This window comes from Aricia agestis, chromosome 8 (genome assembly GCF_905147365.1).
Source record: "Aricia agestis chromosome 8, ilAriAges1.1, whole genome shotgun sequence".
Taxonomy (NCBI): Eukaryota; Metazoa; Arthropoda; class Insecta; order Lepidoptera; family Lycaenidae; genus Aricia; species Aricia agestis.
The window spans coordinates 8,095,610-8,113,514 of NC_056413.1; the positions used below are offsets into that span (position 1 = coordinate 8,095,610).

General features: G+C 35.1%; 1 protein-coding gene across 2 annotated transcripts in view; it reads left to right on the top strand.

Annotated features, from left to right (window-relative positions):
- Positions 1–1,819: 1,819 nt before the first annotated feature.
- The window catches only part of LOC121729811 (filamin-C), a 149,398-nt gene continuing 133,312 nt past the window's right edge, over positions 1,820–17,905 (top strand). The window contains exons 1-3 of one of the 2 annotated variants that reach the window (XM_042118440.1): positions 1,820–1,948; positions 12,007–12,013; positions 12,167–12,171. The gene's annotated coding sequence lies outside the window, so the exon portion shown is untranslated. The remainder of the gene's footprint in view (positions 1,949–12,006; positions 12,014–12,166; positions 12,172–17,905) is intronic. The other variant, XM_042118441.1, reaches the window with a different exon arrangement.

Here is a 17,905-nt window from a genome sequence, read left to right on the forward strand (position 1 = left end):
AGAAAGGATTTTGATAAATTCCAACCCCAAGGGGTTCAAATAGGGGATGAAAGTTTTTATATAATATTACTTCTTAACGCGAGCGAAGCCGCGGGCAAAAGCTCGTCCTTAATAAAAACATAAACTTCAATTTAATCAGACCTTTCCACTGATAGAAACGGCATATCTTCCACTTTATTTATCCGCTGCATATTTTATGAAAAAGGTTTCTTATAAAGTTTGCTTCTAGCAAATTCGCTACAAATTTCTTGGAATTATTTATTACTCGGTGAGATAGGTCAGTATTTCATTTGGGAAAAAAGTTCCTGTCCTGGGGTCCGATTCTAATCCTTCGTAATTCGAATGTCTAATCGATCGCAGACTGTAGCTCACTAAAGAAGTATAGTGTATACATACTCTAAAATAGTGTAATAATACTCCCCACACCGGTTTCGGTGACGGTGGCCGGTTTCATTGAAACCAGACCAGGTACGCAGGAGTAATTTTATAGTGCCCAAGTGTGTGCGCAGTACACAAGAGCACTCTCTATTCCTTTACTCTCATAACCCAGTGGGACGGAAGACCGACACGACTGGCGAGAGATCAGGCGCAGGACCGACTTTTTACATGCCCATCCGACGCATGGATCATCTTACTTGTCAGACAATCAGGTGATCAGCCTGCATTGTCCTAAACCAAACTTGGAAATAACATGTTTCCAACGCAGGATTCGAACCCACGACCTCCGGAGTCGAGAGCGACGCTCTAACCACTAGACCACGGAGGCGGAAAATAGTGTACACTATAGTCGTATCGTGTAGGTAGTGTATACTGTAGTCTGTAGATCAAAAGGTCTTTTTGTGATTGCCAGAACGCGTCGTGGCCGTTTTCATTACGGCCACAACGCGAATTTCGCATTGTGGCTGTTTCACAGCTGTGACCACGATGCGTTGTTAGCTATTTTTTTTCCGCTCATTGAGCGTTTTCGGTCTTTGAGCGGAACATATTATACACTATACTATTGCGGTGTCCGCGCGACAGCATGCGATCAAATCGTACCTTACCTTCGTGGTTTCTCGATGATATATTATATTATAATGTTTTGTAATATGTTTTGTTTTAAACGGTAAATAAAAAAAAAATCATCATACATAGTATGAACTATGAACACATGCAGCTACACTTGAACTGCGAAAAATCTTGGAAGTGGTAGCTAACAGAGATAGTATAAGGATTTGATACTTTGATTTCATATGGTCCTAAAATATGGATTGACCTATTTGTAGGACAATGTTACTCCTACATTATTATATAACTATTAACCTATCAATATACAAAAAATCTGCTGGCTAGGGTTCCTTTTTAGGATACCGTAGTCAACCAAGTTTTGTTGATTTCAGAACCCTAAAACGGATCGCAGATAAAAATGTTGTTTGTCTTATCAAAATGAAGCTACTCACAAAAAATTTGTTTGAAAGTAATAAAAAAAATATTTATTCTACGGAACCCGGACTATATTATAGAGATATTTACATATTTTTCCGTACTTAACATTACATGCAATAAGAAAAACTAAGGCTGATACAAGCTCATGCTTTTTGCCATGTACCAACTATGACCATTATGTAAGTACTAACAACATAGAGGTCACAACACCATCGCATCATTATAGTACAATTTGCGACAATCCCATTGAAAAACGTGACAGAATGAGAAACCATATGGCCGTCAACCATGTCCAAAGACATAAATGGGCAAGTCGTCACAGATGGAATGCGTCGAGGCAGCCTTGCAGCGAGGAGGGGGGAGTAGAGCCTCCGTCACTCAGTTGCGCCCGCGCATGTGCCCAGACCGTACGCATTCGAGTACTGACAAATTATCATTTCTGTCGATTTTCCGTGATCGCTGTGAAGTGTTGTGTTTATAACTTTGTATTGGTGTAGTGACAGTGTTTTAAGGATTCGTCCAGGTAGTTGTAATTATTGTTGCATTTTAATTGTAAGTAAACAGGTGTTTATGAATGAAAATTGCGACTTGCATAACCGAGAAATAGAGTAGTGTGTCACAGGCATTGTCGGGGCCGCTTCCAGTAATGACAGAGTGACTTGAACATAATGACATCATACTGTATGTTCGCACTACACCTACACTACACGTGCTAAGGTTAAACTATGATAATGTTCGTAAGCTAAAACATCTAATTATTTATTGGCACTTTAAGAGTTAATACCGCAGATAATCCTATTGGAATTCCAAATTTTTTTAACGAAAAAAAAACTAAGGTACCAATAATGACTTAATCACCAACGAAAGGAAGATTAGTTATCTCACTTATATTATGGTATAAATGTAGTTCTATTTTAGACCATACTAAACTTTGCGTTTATTGTAGAATGCTGATAGTTTGCATTAACGTCACAAGGTCCTTTATGTTAGCTGGTCACTAAAATGTAAGTAATGCAATAACTATAGATGGAGTAAATAGTGCGTAGATAGTAATTATAATGATATTAGATTCAAGAATAATAATAGTCTCAAAGAATGAAGTACAATAATGGTAGAGTTAAGTTTAAGCTAGGCTACTTGTTTTAAAAAGATCAGTAAATTTTTGTTGATTAACTAATTGACTAAATACCATGTTAATTTAGTATGCAAATAAATATTCCCTGCTACATATCTGTAAAAAATAAATTTTACATTTTGCTACTCTACACTTGTGCTAAATTGCATTAAAATCATACGTTTATAAAACTCCGTGTTTAAGCAAATAAATAGATGGACAGGATAGAGATCGATTAAATTAATTGATGATTCGATGCATTGATAACTTTCTTGAGCACCCTCATGTTTTCACATAAATTAGAAAGATTTGTAGAGCATATACGAAAGTATGATGTTTCTTCACGGAGCAGTGGTTTCGGCCGGCCAAGCACGAATCCCGAACATATAAATTGTAACATTATGTATCCGAATCACAATTTTTTCAATCAAAAATCTTTATTGACTTCTCCCACGTTACAAAAAAATATAATACAATTATCAAGATGAAGTAACTAAATTAATATCAGGAGACGGATTCCGTAATTAGATTGCCCTTTGTAAAGACTCATTCACCGATTCACCATTCAATGGGTACCGAAATGAGAGCATAATTTAGTAATTTAATCATGGGTGCCTCAGAGAATTATCCTAAAAAACATTATGTTTATTTTAAAAATGAATCTTAACCTAAAGTATGTTAATATAATGTCAATCAGCTGTTACTCACTGTAAGGCAGGACGAACATTTTAAGCTGACGGGCGACGGCCTAATAATGTACCTACAGCCTGATAGCAGATAGTGTACTATTTTCTTAAGTACTAATTGCATAACATACTAACTCTACTTAGATTCTAATATTGATTTATAATTTTTTATTTGGGAACGTTATACAATAGTACTATTGTTTTTTCACCACTGCTCAATTATCATAACTTACGACCGGTGTCATATTTTTTCTGAGCTTTTTTCAATATTTATGAGTTGATCTCCTTATTTGTGGCGGCTACTTTTTGTCATTCCTTCGTCACCTGTTAGCTCACAGAGCAGTAAAAAATTGACGTAGGCAGTAGGCTTGACTCGCGTAGGCACAGAGAAACTCTTGCTTTATTTTATCACATATTATAGTAAAACGTTATATTATAATTTTATGTGTAGTTTATAGCTGTGTTACATTATATATATTTTTTTTATGAAATAAGGGGGCAAACGAGCAAACGGGTCACCTGATGGAAAGCAACTTCCGTCGCCCATGGACACTCGCAGCATCAGAAGAGCTGCATGTGCGTTGCCGGCCTTTTAAGAGGGAATAGGGTAATAGGGGAGGGTAGGGAAGGGAAGGGAATAGGGGAGGGTAGGAAAGGGAATAGGGTAGGGGATTGGGCCTCCGGTAAACTCACTCACTCGGCGAAACACAGCGCAAGCGCTGTTTCACGCCGGTTTTCTGTGAGAACGTGGTATTTATCCGGTCGAGCCGGCCCATTCGTGCCGAAACATGGCTCTCCCACGTATAAAATATATAGAAAAAAAAGGTTAAGTGTGCAATTAAAATATTATATTGTGAGTTAAAACAGCCCTGTTCAGTTTCACTTTTTAGTGGTTAATATTCCTACTTTTTCTTTAATATTAAATATCTAAAATAGCACAATTAAATATTAGTTTTTTTACTTTTCTACAAGATCCGTGTAGTTATGGTATAGAAAATCTACAGCGATTTATAGTCAGTAAGTGACTTTTATTTACAAGTTATTTTACTAGTTACTCAACTTATATAGTATATTTATAAATAACTATATTACTAGTAATTACTTGAGTGAGTCTAATCAGAATTGCTAGCATTATAGACTGTTATCTAGAGCAAGGAATTCACAAGTATAAATCGAATTTAAAATTAACCAATCAGCAGTTAAATTTTCAATCTTTTTGAGCGGACTTTCGCAACCTAGTATCTAATTCTAAAAATAGAATCGTTCTAGTTTCAGAAGCAAATTCCAGCTGCAAATGAAAAGTTTTTTTCCTCTATATATAGAAAATAATATATTATCAATAATAATAGGTACATGAAATAATTATATTATAGACTGTATTAGATAAAAAAAAAACCTACCAAGTGCGTGTCGGGCCACGCGCAATATAGAGTTCCTTAGTACCGCTAGTTTTGGAAAATTAAAAAAAAACAAATGAATGACTGTTTCGGAAACTCAATAAACTAGGCCTTTACATCCGTTATGGATGATTTATACAGTATTTTTCAGAGCGAAGTAACCACTCCTCAAATACTGTAGTGCCTGGGACAAGATTTTTAAATGTCCGTATGGTTGCCCACGCGCATACGTCATTATCGGAACCCTAAAAACAGGCCTAACAATGGAAGTTTTGCACAAATAGTTATTTATTCTTTATGCACAAAGTTACAAAGATACATAAATTAAATGTATGTTAAAATAATGCATCGGCGTACTTATCTCCTTAAGAGATATCTCTTCCAGCAAACCTTATAATTAATAGATGTACTGTCATAGGTGGGCCATATACACAAAAGACAAAAAAAAATATTTTAGATGAAGGCATCAAATAAGCAAGATTTTTTAAATTCCAACCCAAAAGGGTTAAACGATCCCATGATCAAAAACTTCTTTAAATCCATAAAACAAACACCTTCTAAGACATTTTTATTCCTAAAGGTTAAATAAACTTAAAGTTCTTATAATGGAATAAACCCTTTTTTGTGGAATTGATAATAATTTAAAGCACAGTCTACAAGATATACTTACTTACTACGTTAACTGGTTGACCTTGTAGAGCGGTGCGTGAGTGTGTCAGATCGGCAAGAAAGTTAACAGTTATGTAATGAGGGTATCGATGATTCAGCGATGTTTCATCATTTACTCGTTTATGTACACGCCTGGCTCTTCCGCTTACGTAAATACTAGCTAAAAGCCGAGCTTTTTGAGGGCTCCCGTCGTGTTTCTGCGTGGTAATAGTATTTAAGGCAGTTTTCTTATATTTTAATAGTAACAAAACCTTGACGGACCGATGATAACACATCTACATCTTTATATAATATATAAAGTTCTCGTGTTGTTGTTAGTTACCGTACTCCTCAAAAGCGGCTTTACTGATTATAACCAAATTTTATGCATATTCAATGGGTCTGAGAACCGGCTATTGGGCACTTTTTATATTGATAAACTTTGTTGAATAAATAATAGTAAATTTTACAATTGACTGACGGCGAGTGGCGACTATTGTTTGTACGACGGGATAGCGATGGACGTTGCCATGATGACATACTTATTTAGTCACTTCAATTAAATATAATGGGTGAAATACTTTATATTGCAAAACAACATTAACGGGACAGCTAGTATAAATAATTGAGGAGGGTGCTATTTTTGTAGTCACTCGAGCGTCCTGGAGACTTAGTAGGTTTTGTACATTAGATAAAACTGATTAAAAAATAACAAGAGCGTTTTTTATTTTAGTGGTGGGTTCAGAAACTGTAGCCATTTAAAAGTTTTGAAAGAAAAAATATATACAGAAAATTGCTTATTTAAGTCAGTTATAAATATATTTTAGACAGCAAGGACTAAATCATTTAGTTTAGTGCAAAATAAAATATCTACGAAGCTTAGTTAGAAAAATATAAAGCTTTACTTTTTTATATTTTAAAAAGTACCATACAGGCTTACCAAACTTTTGAATCGTTAGTGCTTTATACTCGTATGGAAGCTTCTTTGGGGTATACTAAACATCCAGTATCTTAATCTGACAGATCCCATGACATTTCAATGTTAATTTTTTTTTAACCCACCACGTCATGATAAATCTGATTTCTATACCATTATAACTAGACACATGTCTCGAGCTACTCCCGAAATCCCCTCTTCCCCTCCCCAACTATATGTTAAAGGACAAATCAATAGGGGTGATAATTTTTCCGTAAAGTATCATGTCCCACAAGTTTGTAGACATAGTTCTTAGAAGAATAAGATATCATAAATTATTATCAGCGCGTGCTTCTGTTTTGACACAGAGTCTATTAAAACTTGGTATGCGATGGAATACCCCGGTTATATGATATTTATGTTGGCCTAAGTGTTTCGGGTTAGTTAATATTCGGATTTCGGACCCTAGATAATAGAGGTTGTATTAAATTTAAAGGCCGCCCAATAATGAGAGTTACTAAAGCATCTAATCTACGATATTATCTTATTAATGTGAAAGCATAAAGAACATACACTAAATCCCACTTTAAGAGATAAAGTGCACCAAAATAATTTTAAATTAGGTCTAAATGAATTTGTAGAAGGTAAAGAACGATACCCTAGTTCAGAGGATCCCAAACTCCTTTGTTTCGTAGCCCACTTTTAAGCTGTTGGGTCATACTGCGGACCCCTTAAGCACTCCCCCTCTACAATACCATGAAACTTACTATTATTTTAAGCAACAGTCACTGTGCTTTTCATCAAATTATCCGCCTATGCCAGGGATGACGAACCAAATATGACACACAACATAAAATTTTGGGCACGCTACTGATCACAAAATTATTATAGTGATTATTCGACAAATAAGCGTCAAGTTAGGCTAGGGAAATTAGATTTTTAAATATGCGCGTCAGGATTACATAGAAAAATATTATGGCACGTCTATGACATAGTGATTATTCAAAAAGTCGTACGTTGATAAGGCAGGCCCAGAGTTCGCCATCACTGGTCTATGCTTTCTAATAAGCGAAATGAAGCTAACACAAAAGTTCACTGCTAACCAAATTAATTTACATGGACATGCCTACAATTGTGGACCCCCATTTTTTGTGAGGGCCAACAGTAGACCCCCGTATAGTCTCGCTTGGACCCCTGGGGGTAGTAGTAGTAATAGTAGTTACATTTTATAATTTTGTATAAAATAGTAGTTAAGTACCTTTTTTTTTACAAAATTATCTAATTCACAAGTTTTCATGCATACTTACGTAATATAATAGATACTACATAATTAAATTATGACGCCCGTAAGTTTGTTGCAGAGAAATTCATTTATCGTGCGAGAACCGTACATTTTTCCGAGGTAAAAAGTATTCTATATCCTTTCCCGGGACTCAAAGTATCTCTATACTATCTTTACAACTCTACCAACAATCTCTATACCATTTTAGGAAAATCGGTTCAGCAGTTTGGGCGTGAAAAAGTAATAGTTGGGGAGGGGAAGAGAGGATTTTGGGAGTAGCTCCAGCGTGTCAGATTAAGCTTGTACAGGCTTCCGACATATTGTGTCTAGTTATCACGGTATAGAAATCAGATTTCTCATGTGGTGGGTTAATTTTTTTTACATTGAAATGTCATCGGATCTGTTAGATTAAGATACTGGATGTTTAGTATACCCCAAAGAAGCTTCCATATAAAGCACTAACGATTCAAAGGTTTGGTAAGCCTGTCGGTACATTTTAAAATATAAAAAAGTAAAGCTTCATAATTTTCTAACTAAGCTTTCAAAACTTTAAAATGGTTGCAGTTTCTGAACCCACCACTAAAATAAAAAACGCTCTTATTATTTTTTAATCAGTTTTATCTAATGCACAAAACCTACTTAGTCTCCAGGACGCTCGAGTGACTACAAAAATAGCACCCTCCCTCCCCTCCTCTACTATAAACTTTCGTTATTTAAAATATTATTAGTATGGATGTATCTTTCTTACAAAATTGTCGAATTGCAAAAGCTGGTAACTTGTAACTCCAAGAACAATTATTAAAGCATAAATTAAGAGCGAGTTTTTCTTGCTCATATCAGATATTTATGCGGCCTTTGTTCCCGTGAGAAGCTTTTAACCGAACTAATTATGTAATTACACATTTAGCCGATAAATACATAATTTTAGAGTTCCGCATCGGCTCAATCCATGTTATATGAAAATAACTTATTTAAACAAAATTTAAAAACAACCCCTTATTAAAAGCTCTAATTATTGTCAGGAATCAGAATACAAAATATTGAACCAATCAAATCTCCAGAAGTTACTTACAACCTTTCATGAAATAGATAAAACCAAATTTTCCAGCACTGAGCGGGCTGATGATAATGAACAATTGCTTTGAACACTCTAGAATCTATATCATATCAGCTTTCAAACTATAAAAACTAGATCAAAATCGATCGACCCCTTTGGATGCTACGATGCCACGGACAGACAAACAGACAGACACGCCAAATGTAAATGAAAGACTCTAGGGAAGGCTTCTGCTCAGCAGTGGTAGCTGTACATCGTAGACGAACAAAAAAAATGTAACCTAGACAAAATTGGAGCATTTATGCACGAATTCTGAAGGAGAATCAGTCAACTCACACGTTTTTTGCCTACACCTTATTTTCATAGCTCAGAAAATATGCTTTACCTAAAAACGTGACGCGTCGCTTCGACTCTGCCTGTTAGTTAAAAACTTTAACAAATATTTCGCTCGTACGGAATACGAATAATCTGACGTATAATTTGGACTCCAGCGATTTCGTCATTAAGCATCACAAACGGGTTTGTTGAGAAAATTCTGAGAAGGAAGGGTCAGCGGAGGCTGAAAAAAGAACAATGTTTTTGATGACGCACGGATATTTTTAGCAACCACGTATTGTATTTGTTTCATACGAAATACTTTAAATATAGTTTAATTATAATTTCTAATTATGTTATGCTAATGATTATGCTAAACTGCTAAAATATACTGGCTTTTACCCGCGGCCAAAACCTATTAATTATAATATTATCCTATGTGTTATAAAACTTAGGCTATTGTATTATATTTTTGGATTCCACACCTAAAGACTTTTCGATTACTTACTTAACTTTAATCAAATGTAGAGTTTTACAGAAAATGTATGGAGCTTGTATCAAAATCTTAATAGTTTTTGCGTAAACAATTACATAGTATTAAACAAACTTTTAAACTTTGGACTTTACAATAATAGTAGATAATATTAAATTCCTTAAACATACTGGTAACATAATAATGAGTATTAATGAGGTAGCAGCTCAACTCATTATTATCCTCATAATAAATTATTATTTCTACAAAAAAATTAAAATGTTCCTGGAATCTTTCCTTTTTATAAATATTAGGGTTTTTTTTTTCACATAGAAAAAAGAAATGATCGATTTTTAGTATGGTACAATATCAACTTTGGGGCCTGTCATACAATCTTAAGTACGCATTTATTGTTACACTAATAAAAAGTATGGAACCATTTAACTAGTTATCTTAATAAGCCATTGTTGTATTATTAAAATACAGACCCATCCAAAACACAATATACAAACGGATGCATTCACCGTAAAATTGAGATCATGCTTATAATTTAAGCATATGTATATTATTTTATGTTTTTTGTGCCAGTTTTATTTTACTTTACAAATAAATTATTAATTATTTGATAAGAAATATATTCAACGAGAGCTCAAAAGAATAATTATCCTCACGTTGGTTACACTTTAACTTAAGACGCTCCCCCTACGGAGATGCCGTAATTTACCGTTTTTAAAGCCTTATTAACTCATATTTTCAAAGCTACAAAATCGTAATTATTACTATAAATCGTAATTATAATTATTACTTAATACGCGAACGAAAAACTTTGTAACCCTTTTTACGAAAAATGGGGAAACGTAGGTGCTTGAAATTTTGCACAGTTATAGTTTATATGGTAAAGGAGTGCATCGAGCTAATATTATTTTAAAATTATGCTTTTATCATACATATTTTTAGCAAATAAAACAGTACACACACTACGACACACACATGAGAAATGACAGATTTTTGAGTAACAAGCCTATACATACGAATTATAGTCTTTTATTTATGGTTGAAGACTGTTGACAACAAGTTGACAAATTGAAAATGGATTATAGTTTTTTTTATTGAATCTAAGATACTATTAGACAATGCTTACACGGCCAGTTTGAGATCTCAAACTGGCCGTGTAAGCATTGTCTACTGTCTTGTCGTGTACAGTTTGAGATCAGCTAAGTCCTAGAGACAAGATTTGAAAAAAAATTATAAAGTAAAATATATTTTTTACAAAATATAGGTAGTAGTCTTAATGTCGTTGAATCTTAGGTCGAATTTCGACCATTGGGCGATCTCTAGTTATAATAAAAATACAGCAATTATTTTCAGTATACTTCCTTAAATAGTTACTAATTTCCTATTTTTGTTTTTTATACTCATTATATAATTATCAGCTTCCAAAGTAATACCTACCAATTTATTTAAATTCAAGCATACATTCAGTTTCTCCCTAGTATTTACAAATTACGATTATTTGAAATACACGCCAATATATTATTATCGATTATTTGAAACACACGCCAATATATCGACAATTTCATTAACTATACATACTGGACGTTTGAATTTTTTTTATGTCAATTTTGAACTAAGATAAGTAAATAAATAGGATTTTGGCGCGATCTCGGCAACGCGGCTAATGTATGGTCAAGGTCGCATGCTCAGGGGATGGCCTTAAACCGCTGTGGACCTTCGAAATCGACTCGAATCACGATAAGAATAGTTTTGTAATACAAAATGTACCGCACATTTCCCTCGTATTCATAAACGATCAATCGGTGCAAACGAAGTTTCGGGGAATATAAATGAAAGACTTTGACCAAAAGACCCTCGACAGCATGAGAATTCACTAGAATTCAAAACTTAAATTCTTTAAAAAGAGGCTTCAAAGCTGAATAGCACTACATGTGCTTAGTAAGCGAGCGTGGATATAAGGGACAGTGTACAAACAAGCGTACTACGATTTATATGGCTCCTTTTCAAATGCATCGTAACGGTTTGTAACGTTGAAATGTGAACTGATCCTTAGTTGTGTAAAACAATAATAATAATTATTATTATCAAGTAACCACTCAACGCCATGACGTTTTCACATTCGCGCCCGATCTGTTGGTATCGAGGTCACTCCATCAGGTATTGAAGTACAAAATTAAACTCGGCGAAATTGATAATAGCGAAACGAAATTTACTGCTGAGTTTTACCTTCGCACCATCATCAGCTCACTGCTCAATCTCTATCAATGTGAGAGGTTGACAAAAAGGGACCTCAAGGTAAATAATTGCATTTCGAGTAAATCGCATTTGAAGTTTCATGTAGAAACAAGTTGTAGAATGTAGAACTGCCTCGGTTCACAAAAAAGTCATTAAAAAAACTACGGCACCTAAAAATATTCTGATTATATACACCAAAACAAAGCTAAAAGACCATGTAATTAAAAAATCAAACAAAAAAACCCTTTCCAATCCCTTCAGGTCCTTTATTGGTCAACCATTCACAAATATAAAAATAGATCTTCAATTTTGTTAGTCTCTCCAAAACTCAACAACGAATAGACCGATTTGGCTATAATTTTAGTCTTGAAATATTCGTGGAATTCTAGACAATGTTTGTAAGGTGAGAAAATGTATTATTATAATGATACGAAGTTTAACGAGTCAACTAGTATCATAATACTTGTTAAAAACAGACGTCGATGCAGCAATTGCAGTTAACAAAAATAGCCTTCCGACACATGCTTTTCTTTACACCTGCGCCTGCCTCATGTCTAAAAGGTCTCTTAGGCAGGGTGTAACAAACAAAGTGGTAATACTTTAGGGTGTGTATAAGTCCCCTTTATGATCAGTACTCATTATCGCTAAAACTCGATAGTTTTACTCCAAATCGAGTAAAAATTATCATGTGGACCGCAAAACTCACAACTCGAAGGATCGCATCGAGCCGGCTCGATAGAATTAAATAAATCTAATTTCCTTCAATCTTCCTCGACGCGAGCCGTCAAGTTTTACTCAAGCGTGTGAGTTTTGCAGTCCGCATTGGGTCCACACGATAATTTTTACTCGATTTGTAGTACAACTATCGAGTAATGCTGAATGTGTGAACGAAAGCCCAAGCCGTGATTTTTATTCTACGTGATTGCTCGATCGAGTAAAACCGTATGTGAGTACTTAGCATTATAGAGTTTTAGTAGCAGCGCTGAAAGAGTAACTTTTTTTACTTTTGTAATACAAATCCCTGGAAGACTTTGGGGGAGGCCTTCGCCCCCAGCAGTGGGACAGCATAGGCTCTTAAATAAAATACAAATCCCAAAAAAAAAAACTCTGATACTCTGACAGTGAACTCTACATAAGGGACATACAACACGACCGTTACCAATTATCACTTTGTTTTGTTACACCCGGCCTGACACCTCACACCTGTAGGTATACAAAAATAATATAGGAGAAGGTGGTTATGTGGCCCCCCACTTTGTTTATCAAGGATTATTTAAAAATATAGGAGTCAGAAACCTAAAAAGTACATTATGGGACTTCCTATTCATTTGTTGAAACATGTCTTATTAGGGAATAAATAAAGCACGTGCAGGATAATCTAAAGTTTTAATTATTCTTAATCAATCACATTTGGTATTTTGACATCATGTAATAGTAATGTGACCCCCCGGGGGGTTAGGGTTAAGTTAAGTTAAGGTAACACAAAAATTATACTAAAACTAGTAATTTTTGTACAGACTGAAAACATTAAACTACTGTAGATAAATAACTGTTTTTGTCTATTTTGTTATTCTGTTTGGAAAAATAAAATTTCATTTCAATTTCATTTCAAAAAAAAAAAAAAAAAAACTCTACGTAGCGCGGAGGAGTAGAGTTTCAATTCTTTCAATCAATTAATCGCGCCAATTACTTTTGTTTCATGAAAAAAAAGTTCATACGACGAACGGAAAAGTTTTTATTTGTGCAAAATATATTTGTTATTATTTGGTTATTATGTATCTTTATTGGCTAAGAAAATTGACATAAAATATGATACGGATACATAACTATAGGTCTAACAGTATCTGATGGCATGGAAAAAAAGTATCAAAACGTTTTACTCCAATTACACCAATATTGCTAGCGTCAATTTCTATTTTCCCATTTTGCCATCAGATCCTGGTAGACCTGTACATACATACTATCTATTTTTTCCGGTCACCGAGATCTAAATGTAAGACATCTATCTGGGGGCACGGCAGTGCCCCAGCCAAGTCTAGATCAAAGGCTCGGCTGTAACATACTTTTCGAATAAGCGTTTCGCGGGTATTTAATATATTATATTATTAAGTAAATTTTCTTAACGTCTGTACCGCAAAGTCCTCAAAGTATTCAAGTCACCGACTGTACTTTGACCATGACGTGACTGACGTGCTGTTAGTCATTATGATGATACATTCCTGCATATTACTTCGCATCGAATATGCACCCGAGCGTGCGGGCGTTTGATCCACCGCTGTTTTCTGATAGAAAATATGAATAAGAAATTGTGTTTGGCGTGCATATTGTTTGTATTATAGTCGTAGAGTTTATAATAACAATGAAGTAGTCACGAACAGTAGTATTCTGTACGGACGAAGGCAGAAACTTGGGTAATAAAACCTTAGCAATGAGGTTTAAAACTGTTTTAAAAGTGTCACACTGAATCTTCGTTCGACGATCTTCGTTTTATTATGTGACAGATACCTACTACCAAGCCCGTAAAATCGGAAAGTACAGTAAAAACTAAAAGTCAAGGAAAACATGATAAATTATATTAAAGAGCATTAAATACAATATAATGTTATCATGTTTTAATGTCGCAAATATCCATTTCTTCGTTAAAATTTTCAATAATGTATGTCTATTGAAGTTGTCTTTATTATAATTATTGTACCATACAATTGTTGCATAAATCAAGATCGCCAACTACGTAATACATATATATTCTGTGGTAATACATCATAGAATTATGTATTTTCCGCCCCAACAGCCCAATGGTTAGAGCGTGGTCTCACGACCCTGAGGTCAAACGTTCGATTCCCACTAAGGAATAATAAGTAGGTATTTTAAATTATGTAAAAATAAAAATTTTGTATGACATCATGCTACTGTGTATTATTTATAGATTTGAAAAAGATGCGAAACGAAGTAGGTTAATCTTCAAGCTATAAAAATGCTATAAAATTTAAGTATACCAAGTTACAAGCTTACAGTCATCATGTATATGTAAATATAACAACAAATTAGCAACTTTACTATCGCTAATTTAACTAAAGGTTACGCTACATTAGTTCGGCACGCAGGATTTTAGAGTACGCGTAGTAACAACTAGTAATTATTGTAGTCAATAAATGTAATTTCCATTTTTCCATTTAAAGTAACCTTTGAATAAAAAATATACTTTACCAATCGTAGACAGTGTCTTAAGTTATGGATCAACTCTCCTGTTAGCTGACTAAAAACGTAAGTTAAAAATATTGCATCAAATATTTCAGAAGGGTTGATCGTCTTTGTATAACAGTTGGTCATATTTTTTTCATAGGGACCAAAGCCTGGCATGACCCTTTTCAAGAGCCAAAAAATCACTCGTTTTGGGTCGCCGAGCATATAACATGAAAAGGAATGAATACGTATGAATTATGAAATAAAAGAAATGTCAGGATGGCAAGCTCCTCGATCTGTAGTTTTTTGGACTGTAAGAAGTTTATACGTACGACTAACGAATTTACGCTGAAGAATGTCTTTTTTAGGTTACGCAGATCGGTCATCCGTAATCGACGCTTAATCATGAAGTGATACGACAAAAATAGATTGAACCGTCATATAACAATTATGTCTCTCTCGGCCCACATTATGTTCGACTTATTCAAAGTTACTCCGCCTACATCGGACGCACTTAGTCCCTTTAATTTCTCAAACGAATTATGATCAAAGTCTCACGATTAAAAAATAGCTGGAGGGATCTCGTCCCCGAACTTTATTCGTTTTAACGACTCCCTCCTCGTGATTTATTTAAGGAAAAAGTACATCTCTAACGACCCGAAAAATTACATCACTACTAATCACTACGTAATCTTGTTTTTTTCTGAATTTGATACGTACCTTTTTCAAACCTTTTTGCTTGCTAATGAATTTTCATGATACACGAGGAGTCGTTAGTATAATAATAATAGCTCCCACACCGGTTTCGGTGACGGTGGCCGGTTTCATTGAAACCAGGCCAGCTACGCAAGAGTAATTTTTATAGTGCCCAAGTGTGTGCGCAGTACACAAGAGCACTCTCTATTCCTTTACTCTCATAACCCAGTGGGACGGACGACCGACACGACTGGCGAGAGATCAGGCGCAGGACAGACTTTTTACATGCCCATCCGACGCATGGATCATCTTACTTGTCAGACAATCAGGTGATCAGCCTGCATTGTCCTAACCAAACTTGGAAATAACATGTTTCCAACGCGGGAATCGAACCCACGACCTCCGAGTCAAGAGCCGCGCTCTATACCACTAGACCACGGAGTCGTTAGTATAGAGAGTATTCGTTAGTACCTATATGTATACGTGGGAGAGCCATGCTTCGGCACGAACGGGCCGGCTCGACCGGAAAAATACCACGTTCTCACAGAAAACCGGCGTGAAATAGCGCTTGCGCTGTGTTTCGCCGAGTGAGTGAGTTTTTCGGAGGCCCAATCCCCTACCCTATTCCCTTCCCTACCCTACCCTATTCCCTTCCCTTCTCATCCCTACCCTCCCGTATTACCCTATTCCCTCTTAAAAGGCCGGCAACGAACCTGCAGCTCTTCTGATGCTGCGAGTGTCTATGGGCGACGGAAGTTGCTTTCCATCAGGTGACCTGTTTGCTCGTTTGCCCCCTTATTTCATAAAAAAATGCTCATTTTTGGGACTCTGTACCACTCTAGAGTACTTATATATTTTAAACTTAAAGTTTAATAAAGTTTTAGCGTCATATATCAGGTGTAGCTGACTCTCTTTTACAATTTGCATATTTTCACTTTGGGTGTCGGTCATGCAAAGTCGCACCAAATTTCGACTTTCGTACAAAATGTCATCTTTTACGAGCAACTGTTACCATTGCCGCGATTTCTACGAAACGAATCAAAGGAAGCAAAATCAAGTTGAAATAAATTGTAGGCTGTTTCTGCGAGCAGTTTATTTAAGAAAAAAAAAATAGAGTTATAAATACGTTTATTTCCTAAAGGAAATAACTCAATGGCCTTCCAATTTTATGAGAGACAAGGAAAACTCAGAAAACCAATATTGATTTCGGCAGAGGCTCTAAAGATTACTTACACACTAAGCGACGCGAAGACGCGACGCAGGCATCGTGTTTACTTTAATGAAATCACTGTTGCGTGTCTGTTCCAAAATCTAGTACAGTCATAATAATACATTTTGTAATTTGTTTCTATTATTATGATATAAACGCACAACTTTTATTAACTCTTTATTATATAAATAAAGAGTTGATAAAAATAAAAAATGTAAATCTTTTCTAATTAGTACAAAAAATAAGCTACTGGGCCAATTTTTATTATATTAGGCATAGACATAGAGTATTGACTGCTGTAAGACTTTTTATAGTGGGAAAATATAAAATCACCGCGGATACTGTTTGTAAAAGAAGGAAGCCGCACGCATATTTTAGTTTAATAAATTCTAAAAAAGAAACTCTATGGAAGCAAGCGCTATAATAAATAATATTTTGCTGGATATGGAGATACTTTATGTCTCGGGACGAAGGAAGGATGTAGGATACTTTTCTTATATCGGAAAAATGTACGGTTCCCGCGCAATAAACGCCCGCAACTCCGCTGCGCCAAAGCTGAATGGAGTTGCAGGCGTTATCTCGTAAAAAATATTAATATTATTATGATTCAAATGCAATAAATAATAATTATCATAGTTGGATCCCACAAAAAATTACGTTTTGAGTTATGAATTCAGCTATGTTCTATAGATCATTTAGAACAAAATTTCAACTTCCGAATAGATTTTAATCGTTTTTTGGTGAGTGGCTATATTATACATTAAGTATATATATTATACATAGGCTATATTATACTTTATACCCATGCGAAGCCAGGGCGGGTCGCTAGTAATTCAACAAAAAAAAAATATCCGGGGGTTAGTACACATACTTAACAGCGACCAGCCGGCCGACAACTTTCGTATCTAAGTGCGTAGTGCGTACGCGTACCGAGGACACAATTTGCCGACAGGCCCACCTGTTTAATTCTATTGGCTTTATGTACGATTTTATGTGTTTTATTTAACAGGTCTCCGTTTGTTTGCTTTATATATTTACAACTTGTGCCGCGATCGTTATATTTTATCTCGCTTCATTACTGCAAAGGTTAGGAGGGTTCGCCAATTTTTGTGGTACATGATAAATGATAGTTGATTTCAGAACAGACTACTGATGCGGGAAAAGTCCTAAGTAATATTAAGTTAAATTTCATCCGATAATCAGCTTTAATATAAATGAATATACAAGAATTGTAAATGAATATACAAGAGTATT